The following is a 12205-nucleotide window of genomic DNA, read 5'->3' as shown; positions in this document are numbered from 1 at the left end:
TCGAATATAATATGGTATATAGTTGTGAATAAAACAAATTCAAAATAAATGTTTTTTTATTTCAAATGTATCAAAATTATATGTCACAGAAATTAAATAACATTTATTAAGCAATATTAACAATATATAATAATAATGGTAATATAACTTTCTCCATTCCGTGATTGTCTTTTAAAAAAGGTTTCAAATTTTAGGGCAACTAAAATTTTTGGTTAACACCAAAAATCTAAATAAAAAATCCTCCAACAAAATACAAAACTCTATTGTAATGCTTACCTATACTTACATAGTAACTCTTGTCTAGGATAAATGATGAATTGTGTATTTTATCCTAGGGAAATACTTGTTTTAGTTTGGTAAAATTAATTTTTAATGTAGTGATATTTATTGTGTAAACCATCTGACTAATACTTGATTCTATGTAGCCCAAAATATGTAACAACAGAAACAGAACAAGAATTATTAATTCCTTGAAAAGGCTGTTGTTCTTTCAACAGACCTTAAAGAATAAAAAATGTTGCCTAACAGGTCGCTATTTGTTTGAATTGTTAGGTAAAATCTTTTATCCTTTAAGTCTCTTGAAAAACAACAGCCTTTTTTCTAGAATTGACAATTCTTGTTCTTTGTTACATATGTTTGGGTCGACATAGAATCAAGTTTTTTTAGTTTGTTTTATATTCACATGGTAAAAAGAATAAACATCATTACAATGAACAATGTTCCACAGCGATTGTTCTTAAAAATTTTAATTTTTAGTATACTTGTCATACTATTCCAGTAAAACAGTTGTTCACATAATAAGGATTTATTTTAACTATAAAATCTTAAAAAATACAAAACAATACTACAATCTTAATAGTGTGACAATTTAAAAAGTATCAAATTTGAGCTATCCTTTGAACTTAGCTTAAAAAGATGTACTTCATATAATACAATATTCAGTATTGTATTATGTGAAGTACATGTTTGTAAGCCGAGTACAAGAGTTAACTCAAATTTCATTTTGTTCACGTTGTTATGCTATTGTATAAATGTTGAAAAAAAAAACAAATCAAATTTGTCTACAACTTTTTCTAACAACTCTGTGGTTTTTTTAACAATTCATTTTGTTCTTTTATTAATTTATTTCTGTCTTTTTTCTTCTATACTTTCTTTATGTTGTTGTTTTAATAATTTATTCCTTTCTTCCAACTTTTCTTTTTCTAATTTTAAGTGGACTTCAAACTTCTCTTTCTCTAGAGCCAATCTAGCATCATTATATTGCTTTTTTTCTCCTCTTTGTCTAATACATCTACTCGTTTGCTGATTCTAAAAAAACTTTTTTTGGCTGATGTTTGAAGAGCAGTAGCAACAGTTTTTTGTGGTGTTACCCTTACATCATGAGATGTTGATGGTGTACTTATTACATAATCGTGATCATCTGATGCTACATTTTCAGAAACAGGTGTAGAAATGTTGTCTTCTTTTAAGTTTACAATTGAATTTGTGCTGATTACACATTCAGGTACAATTTTTTTTTTGTGCCGAGTATTTGTCCCATTTCTTTGGCAAATTCAAAATATTTTCTCCCTCTCCCTGTTTTTTTGGTGTTGTCTATATATTTTTTAAAATTTCTTTCTAAAACCCTCCAACGGTTTTCACAATTTGCTAGGGTGCAATTAACATTATTCATTTTTAAGTCAGACGATATAACTTCCCACAACTTTTTAAAATTCTTTATGGCGAAAGTTCCCACATTTTTTCTATAGTTTTTGTATAGATCAATTAATAGCAATGTGTTTCCTCTCGTCCATACAAAACTTGTTTCAGCGTTGGCCAATAGCTGGTCACTTTCTTGGAAAGCCAAATACTCTCGTAAGGATTCTAAAAATTTTAAATAAATATAGTATAGAATAATAGTAATAAAAATAAAATCATTTACCTTCCATCTTAAGGTTATTCAGTTGTAGAAATTTTAATTAAAATAGGTATAACTAAAAAATAAAATATACTAAAAAAAACTAATCAAACTAATAAAATCAAATAAACAGTATAACTAATAATGGTATTTGTTTACATTAGTGAGGGTCCCTAAAAATGCGAATTTTTGTTGGACTTAGCCTGAAAAATAGAAAAAAGGCAAAATTTTCATGTTTACGTCTACGGAAACACACAAAAAGTGAAAAAATGTAACAAAAATTGAAAAAAAAATCATAAAAAGTATAGGAAATCAAAAATTAACAAGAGAAAAATGTTATCAAAAGACGAAATAGCCTTAGTAGTTACATAAAATTTATAAATCAATTGTAAATACCAATCATTTTCCCCGTTAAATTATCCAAAAATATTAAATACATATTGTAAAGTGTCCAAAATTCATTTATTTGGAAAAACAAGTCAAGCGCGTTTGCGCACAATATACAATATTCTGCGCAGGTTCAATGTTGCCACATATATATTTGTTTTTTTCGGAGTAAATATATTGAATTTAAATTTTAATAAGAGACTCCATATGACTTAATATTGTTTTTTTTTTGAAGAGTAAATATATTGAATTTAAGTTTTAATAAGAGTATACTACATATGAGTTAATATTGTTTTTTTGCGGAGTAAATATATTAAATTTTTAAGTTTTAATAAAAGTGTACCACATATGACTTAATATTGCTTTTTGTGGAGTATATATATTGAAATTAAGTTTTAAACACTGTTGTCAGGTTGCAGAATTAGTGTTTTGTAAAAATCATTATTGACTATTAAATAACAAAATAAAACCTAATCTAAACTAATCCAATCACATCTAAAACTTTAAATTAAAAAAGAAGTTAATAACTAATGCATCCAACAAAATACAACATAAAACGAAATACTCACCAGTTTAATGGCAACGGCATGGGAAAACGGAAATTGGACTAGTATTTTTGCAAAACTCGTTATCAGTATAGTATATTAAGTAGGTAAGTATGTATAAGATTAAAAGATTGGGACAATTAAGATTTCCAAATATTTAAATAAAGCTTTTGAAATATTTGTTACTAATATTTTATTCCTATATTATTTGTTTGACATTACAAGTTATGTACTCCTGTCAGGTCAGCTAAATATTTAAAACTGTTGATGTTGCCAGGGTAACTTTAAAACACACGCGTTTTGGAAAGTTGAATTTAAACACGCTACGGCGTATTTTAAATAAGCAAAATGGGGTACCAATAAAAAAAACAAATTAAAACCTAATCTTAATTAATATAATCACATCTAACTATGTAAATTAATAAAGAAGTTAATAACTAATGCACCCAACTAAATACAACATAAAACGAAATAAACTATAATCTACATGTAATAACATAAGTGAATAATAAATGAAATACAGTTATACGAATCCCTTAGAAACAGAAAACGGAAATAATACTCATTATCATTATTCCTTTATTATTGTACTTGAGAAGCTTGAGAAATAATATTTTCACAATAAACAATATATTTAAAAAGTGTGGCAACATTGGATCAAGAAGTATGTACTACGCACACGCACATCATTGACAGCAGCTGTAATGGCGGCGGCATCTTGAAATTTGTCAAAATATCAGTTTTTTAAATACGAAATACAGAAAAACTATAGCTCAGCGTAAAAAAATGTATAGATTGAAAAGTGAATAAAAAATAAAACATAATCCACTGTCCAAATTTCAGACTAATCCGACTATCCTCACTAATGTAAGTAATTACCCTAATAATATTAAACAATAAATGCAAAAAAAGGGGATAAAAAGATTTAACAAACTAATTAGATCGAATTCCAAGAAATAAGAAAAGATGTCGAGATTTAACAAAGGACAATGACAAATGCAAAACATCAAATTTTAAGTGTTCCTGGACCTGGAGCACAAAATCACAAACTAATTCCAAACAGTTTCCAACTGAACATGCGCATTGCATTTCAACAAATCACAAACCGTTTGTAATCCCTACTACGAACAAACCTTTATGTTAAAATTTTTAGTATTATGGATCAAAATGAAATAATTTTTTCTGTAGTTGAATATTTGTGTTGTGATGGATTGTACAGAAAGTTTAAAAATGATTTAAAACCAAAGTGAAAAAAATAAACATAAAAACAAAACAATCAGTAGCTATACCGTTCTGAGGAGACCTAAAGAGGTCGAAATACGTATAAGCGGCTTGTGGCTACCCTGTATCGGAACAAAAATCTAATACCGTCATTATGTTTTATTACCAGAAACTGAATTCACTACGAATTTTGACCATGATGAACGGCATGTGGAATGCAATTTTAGATTCTCTTACCGAATAATTTATCAAGCTGTTTGCTTTGCAAGTTTTAGAAGGCACAGTGGTAAAAATTTAAATTCGGTCACTACGAATTTTGACCATGATGAACGGCATGTGGAATGCAATTTTAGATTCCCTTGATGAGTAATTTATCAAGCTGTTTGGTTTGCAAGTTTTAGAAGGCACAGTGGTAAAAATTTGAATTCGGTTTCGCCAGGTAGAAATCGTTTGATTTCTCTTTTTATTTTTAGATGGCGTAGTTACGTCCGTATATAGTTATTTTGATAACTATTGTCTAGGACGGAAAGATTTTTGTTTTGGTTCAGAGCAGTGGCTATACCGCTCTGAGGAGACCTAAAGAGGTCGAAATACGTATAAGCGGCTTGTTGCTGCCCTGTATCGAAACAAAAATCTAATACCGTCATTATGTTCTATTACTTTACTCTGTTTGGAGTACCAGAAACTGAATTCACTTCGAATTTTGACCATGATGAACGGCATGTGGAATGCAATTTTAGATTCCCTTGCCGAGTAATTTATCAAGCTGTTTGCTTTGCAAGTTTTAGAAGGCACAGTGGTAAAAATTTGAATTCGGTTTCGCCAGGTAGAAATCGTTTGATTTCTCTTTTTGTCAAATAAGTGTTACCAATTTATGCCAAAATATTATCATCGTTCGATTACAGTTACAGTGTGTTCCGAACAAATTTTCTTCATAAAAACGCTTTATAATGCATTTATACAAATTAAATGAAACATATTATTGTGTATTTCTTTAAGTTAACATTAATAGAAATCTTTAAATATTATTTCTACGCGTATATAATAAAATATGTCTAGTGGATGACGTGCAACGGTAATTAAATTGGATGAAGTATAATAATACGAAACCCATAGGGAACCGCTCGATCTTTCATAGGCGTGAACATGGTATAATAATCAGAAAAATTTAATCATCATTATATTGGGAATTTTAGACTTATATTGATTAAATAACCAAAAACATTTATTAATGATAATATAAACTTTATGAAATAACTCTTTCAAGTCTAATATTCCACAAAATAATTATTTTAAGTAAATAGATTAGACAATTGTACGCAACTGATACGGGAATACTTCAAATTTTAATGATAGTTCAGCGTGTGGCAAAATTGTTTGAAGTGTTGCCGCTTTTTTAGAGTAAAAATTTTGTTTATGTTTTGATTTCTTACAAAATTTGATCATAATATAATATATTGTTACGAACATACTCTCGGCATGGCCCAGGTAACGGTTGCATTGCATCTCTAATACTTATCTCGAAACTTCGAGGCGTATCGAGTGCGAGAGAGAATAACCGGTCACGTAGGCGAATTAGAGGTGGGACAACGCCAGAATATTCTCGAACCTAGTAACTGTAGTATATATAGGTAACAATGTTAGCAGTAGAGTTAGTTGATAAGAGAGTACCGAACTGTAAACTTATAAATAAATATATGTATATAAATTCGAACCGCTCGTTTTATTTAATCTCGCCACAGTGGTGTTACGGTGTGAGTAAAGAAAAAATAAATTCAACAGTGACTTTTGAAAAAGACTTTTGAACTTTTGAAAAGTATTGTTCGTCGGGAACATCCGCGTAGTTCGGTAGTGATCTTTGTACGAAAAGAACATTTAAAAAGTACGTGTGTGCCTGACAAAGATGCTGCTAGTAGAACTTTCAGTAAAACAGTTGCGTGAGCAACTAGAAGAACGCGATGAAGACTGCAGCGGGTCCAAAAAGATACTTCAAGAACGTCTGAAGACTGTTCTCAACAAGAATGGAGAAGACCCAGAGACATTCCAGTTCCAGTCAGCAGAAGAAGCAGTTTTAATGAAAATAAAAAATGTCTCGCAAATGATAGAAGAATCTTCTAAAAAAAAATGATGAAAGATTCAATGAAACGTCTCAAATGATAGAAGAATCTTCTAAAAAAAATGCTGAAAGATTCAATGAAACGTCTCAAATGATAGAAGAATCTTATAAAAAAAAATGATGAAAGATTCAATGAAACGTCTCAAATGATAGAAGAATCTTCTAAAAAAAATGATGATAAATTTGAGAACGTTTCCAAAAGATTCGATGAAACGTCTCAAATTATTAAAGAAGCAGCTAAACAAAATGAAGAGAAATTCGAAAATGTTGCTAGAAGATTCGACGAGACTTCTCAAATAATTAAAGAAGTATGTAATCGAAACAATGAGAAATTTGAAGAAGTCTCAAGAACATTTGATAAAGTAGAAGAGAAGATCAAACAGTTAGAGAGCATGATAACTAATACAAAAGTGCTACCACCAGTTAACACAATAGCCTTAGATCCGGTAGTGAAAGAAGAATCACCTAGAGACGAAACGACACATAATATGAGATTCAAATTGCCACGATTTGATGGAAAATCTTCTTGGTCCATATACCTTAGACAATTTGAAGCTATTGCGACAGCCAATCATTGGACAGAACAAGAAAAAGCTGTTTCCTTGACTGCTGCTTTACGAGGTGATGCTGCGGATATCCTAAGATCGATTCCTAAGGGTCAAGAAAAATGTTACCAGACCTTGTTCACCCGACTAGACAAACGTTACGGAGATGCCCATCTACAACAAGTCTACAAGGCGCAACTAAGAAGCAGAATTCAACGAGCAAGTGAAAATTTGCAAGAGTTTGAAGCAGATGTTGCTCGTATAGTGCGGTTGGCTTATCCGGAGGTACCAGACAACATTTTAGAAGAAATTGCTGTAGATACCTTCGTCAATGGGTTAAAAGAAAGTGAATTACAGAAAGCTTTACGACTAGCAAGACCGAAAGTTCTAGATGAAGCGCTTGCTATTGCCTTGGAACATGAAACAGCCAGTCAAACTTCACGGAGTCATCGAGTAAGAACCATTGAAGAAGGCGACGAACCAAACGATGAACGTCTGGAAGAAATGGTACGAAAAGTAGTTCGTAACACGATGCCAAAGAGACGCGAGCCCAGATGTTGGAATTGCGGTGACGTAGGTCATATTCGCCGTAATTGCAAGAAAATGATACAACAGTCGGAAAACTAGAACGGGTCGACAACAAGGGGCAACTGCCGACCTCGAGAAACACAGCCCCCATAGTAACTGTGAACATTACGTCCTCAGGTGGAATTCATAGCTTATACATAGAGGGTCGTATCAATAATAAATGTAGATCGTTTTTGGTAGATACAGGTGCAACGAGAACTATTGCACGGCCAGAAGTAGTACGAGGCCATCTTAAATTATTCCCTGCAACAGTAAAGCTTAGAACAGCAACTGGTGAGATAATTAATACATATGGCGAGGCTAATATGTCAGTATCCATTGGCCAGACCACAGTGAAACATACAGTATTAATTGCAGAGATCTCCGATGAGTTCATATTGGGGATGGATTTACTAAGGAAAGTTGGGGCTGTATTGAATGTCAAAGATGGAGTTCTCGAGATCAGTGGAGAAGAGTTGCCGTTTCATGAAGACAAAGAAGATGTTATCAGCTTAATAACTACTTGTGACGTAACAATACCCGGTAATAGTGAGAAAATTTTGATGACCAGACCTGATGGTTACTGCCGAGAGGGAAGTTTAAGGATGGTCGAAGATGTGAATAATGCCAAGTTCCTAACGGCAAAAGCTTTGGTGAGAATTCGAGATATCGTTCCTGTAAGAGTTATGAATTTAAAGGGAACTGCTATTAAGTTAAGTAAAAGAACTTTGATCGGACAGTGTGTTCCCGTGGCTTCGATTTGTTCCATGTATACTGGTGAGAAACCGTCGAAATCTAAGTATCCAAAGGAGCTTGTTGGGACGATGATTAAAACGTGCCAAGATCTTGATGATGGGCGAACTAAAAAAGTGAAATCTATGCTGATAGAATTTCAAGATGTTTTTGCCTTGGATAAGAAGGATAATGGCAAAACAAGCATAGTAAAGCATAAAATTAATACCGGAGACGCTCAGCCAATCAGACAACAACCTAGACGACTTCCATTTGCGAAAAGAGATGAAGCCGAAGACATCATCAAAGATATGAACAAACAAGGGGTAATTGAACCATCAAATAGTCCATGGACATCACCAGTAGTGCTAGTAAAGAAGAAACATGGTTCAACAAGTTTTTGTATTGACTACCGACAGCTCAATGCAGTAACTAAAAAAGATAGTTATCCTTTGCCCAGAATAGACGATACTTTGGATACACTTTCTGGTTCTCGTTGGTTCTCCACACTCGATCTGAAAAGTGGATATTGGCAAGTAGACATGGAGCCAGCTGATCGTGAAAAAACCGCATTCTCGATAGGATCAGGGCTTTGGCAGTTCACAGTTATGCCCTTTGGTTTATGTAATGCCCCAGCCACATTTGAAAGATTAATGGAGGCAGTTTTAAGAGGTCTAACATGGAAAACATGCCTGGTTTATTTGGATGATGTAATTGTAGTTGGAAGATCCTTCGATGAACATGCCAATAATCTGACAGAAGTCTTTCAACGATTGCGGGCAGCGAATTTAAAGTTAAGTCCAAAGAAATGTCACTTGTTTCGACGAGAAGTGAAGTACTTGGGACATATTGTAGCAAGTAATGGTGTAACAGCTGATCCTGAAAAACTTTCAGCAATTAAGGATTGGCCTGTACCAAGAGATAAACACGAAATTAGAAGTTTTCTTGGCTTATGTACATATTACCGACGTTTTGTCAAAGGATTTGCCAACATCTCCAAGCCATTAACAAAGTTGACAGAAGAAGGCAAAGAATATACATGGAGCGAAGAGTGTCAAAGAGCTTTCGAAAACTTACAAATGGCTCTGACCAGCGCACCGATTTTAAGCTACCCTAGACAGGCAGGAAAATTTGTGTTGGACACCGATGCAAGCAACAGTGCAATAGGAGCTGTTCTTTCCCAAATCCAAGATGGGCAGGAGAAAGTCATCGCTTACTTTAGCAAAGTCTTGTCAAAACCAGAAAGAAACTATTGAGTTACCAGGAGAGAATTGCTAGGCGTAGTGAAGGCTTGTGAGCATTTCCATAAATACTTGTATGGCAGAAAGTTTCTTCTTCGCACGGATCACGCTGCTCTAAAATGGCTCCTACAATTTCGTAATCCAGAGGGCCAGATGGCAAGATGGTTAGAACGATTACAAGAATATGATTATGAGATCGAACACAGGGCTGGCAGAGTTCATTCAAATGCTGATGCCCTTTCGAGACGGCCGTGCAGTGCAAATTGTAATCACTGTCTTAAATTAGAAGAACGACTTTGCCCCGTGAGACGAACCACCGTCATTAATGATCAATGGCAGCCTCAACAGCTACAAGACGCTCAAGCAGATGATCCATGTATAAAAAGAGTATTGGATTGGATGCGTCGAAGTGAAAGACCTTCTTGGCAAGACATTAGTGCATGTAGTCCAGAAGTCAAGTGTTACTGGAGCCAATGGAATTGTCTAGTGCTGAAAGATGATCTTCTGTATAGAACCTTCGAGAACGATGATGGTACAGAAACTAAGCTTCAGTTGATTGTACCTAAAAGTAAAGTGTCAGAAGTATTGCGTCAGTTGCATGAAGGTGCATCAGGTGGACACTTTGGTATCACGAAGACTCTGCAAAAGGTTCGAGAATGGTTCTATTGGGTGAACTGTAAAGATGATGTAAGAAGATGGTGCCGGAAATGTGAACTGTGTGCAACCAGTAATGGTCCAGCTGGTAAAAAGAGGGCACCCATGAGACAGTACAATGTTGGTAGTCCTATGGAAAGAGTAGCAATCGACATTGCAGGTCCACTTCCAAAAACAAATGATGGAAATAAATATATCCTGGTAGCCATGGATTATTTTGCGAAATGGACTGAGGCCTATGCGATACCAAATCAAGAAGCTGCTACCGTTGCAGAGGTACTTGTTAAAGAATTCTTTAGCCGATTTGGTGTTCCTTTGGAGATCCACTCCGACCAAGGACGAAACTTCGAGTCAACCCTTTTCCAAAACGTTTGTAAATTGATTGGTGTCAATAAGACCAGAACGACACCCCTGCATCCTCAATCAGATGGAATGGTCGAGAGAATGAACCGAACAATGGGTAAACACCTGTCCAAAGTTGTATCAGAACATCAAAGAGATTGGGACCAGCATATTCATTTATTCCTAATGGCCTGCCGCTCGGCCGTGAATGAAACTACAGGACAGACTCTAACCTGCCTGATGTTAGGTCGTGAAGTTCGTTTACCCTGCGACCTAGAGTTTGGCTGCAGACCTTCCGAAGAACATGTTGCAAGCGAAGATTATGTCGACCGCCTGAAGTTAAGAATGAACAACATTCATGAACAGGCCCGACAACACATCCAGATAGCCAGTGACAGAATGAAAGATCAATATGATTCTCGATGCAAGAGTGAAAGCTATGAAGTAGGTGATCTTGTTTGGCTTTATAATCCACAACGTCGTCGAGGCTTGTCTCCCAAACTGCAAAGACAATGGGAAGGTCCATATGAAATTAAAAAGAAAATAAATGACGTAATATACCGAATTAAGAAGTTGTCGAAAGGTAAACCAAAAGTAGTTCACATAAATCGTCTTGCATCATATGCTGGCTCAAATGAAACAGAAGAAGCCCTTCAACATGAGATCAAAGATGACCGGCGACCAAGCTTTAATGAATTTATGTCAAATTACGCAGAGAGAAAGAGTGCTAGATTCGGCGTGACCACAGAAGTTCAACAGGATCTTTTTAGTGTTCCGCATAACGTCTCTCTAGCCCACTGTGTTGCCCAAGATCTTGAGATGACTAAAGGAATCTCATCCGTATTTGATAAGAAATTCGGTCGTTTGGACGAGTTAAAAAACCAGCAGCCTAAAGTTGGAAGAGTACTGAGATTAGAAGATGGTTCTCGATCTTTGCTGTATATGGTGACCAGGAAGTCTTATACAGACAGGGCAAGCTACGAGGATATATGGCGTGCTCTAACTAATTTGAAGAAAATTGTGTGCAATTACGACATCAAGAATTTGGCCTTACCCAAGATAGGCCATGCACTAGATAATCTGGACTGGAAGATTGTCAGAAGCATGCTTAAAGTAATCTTCCGAGAAACCAGCGTACGAATTACTGTGTGTTGCATTAACCCGATGAGATCGTATCCTTCAAAGTCAGTAGACTGTTATTTCTTTCTAAAGGGTTCATGTAGAGCTGGAGAGTCCTGTAGATTCCGCCATCCTGTGCCTACATATAGAGTTGCTGATCGGGACGATCAGATTTAAGAGGGGAGCAGTGTTACGAACATACTCTCGGCATGGCCCAGGTAACGGTTGCATTGCATCTCTAATACTCTTCTCGAAACTTCGAGGCGTATCGAGTGCGAGAGAGAATAACCGGTCACGTAGGCGAATTAGAGGTGGGACAACGCCAGAATATTCTCGAACCTAGTAACTGTAGTATATATAGGTAACAATGTTAGCAGTAGAGTTAGTTGATAAGAGAGTACCGAACTGTAAACTTATAAATAAATATATGTATATAAATTCGAACCGCTCGTTTTATTTAATCTCGCCACAATATATTAATAAATTGTATTTATAAAGACATATTAAATTTAGATTAATAGCTTTAAAAATTAATTATTGTTGTGTATTGTGATTGTGCTATGCCAAAAAACTAAATAGTCTGTAGAAAGCTGATAAACTTTCATATAAGATAGATTATTTTGAACGAGAAATAATGGCGGAACGTTTTTACTATTAATGCTGTAAAAGAGGTAAGTTTAAAATTTAGAATATATAATTTTGTGTTAAAATGTTTTCTTATGCATTTTAGTGTGTTGCACTAGTCTTAAAACTAAGTGTATTTACTGTTAATATAATAGTTTGACAAATAGTTTACATTTTAAAAATTCCTCACTTACTAAGTATTCTGATGTTTCGCA

The sequence above is a fragment of the Diabrotica undecimpunctata genome, chromosome 4 (assembly GCF_040954645.1).
Source record: "Diabrotica undecimpunctata isolate CICGRU chromosome 4, icDiaUnde3, whole genome shotgun sequence".
NCBI classification, from domain to species: Eukaryota; Metazoa; Arthropoda; class Insecta; order Coleoptera; family Chrysomelidae; genus Diabrotica; species Diabrotica undecimpunctata.
The sequence above is the reverse complement of the archived record's forward strand: the minus strand, read 5'-3'. Positions refer to the sequence as shown.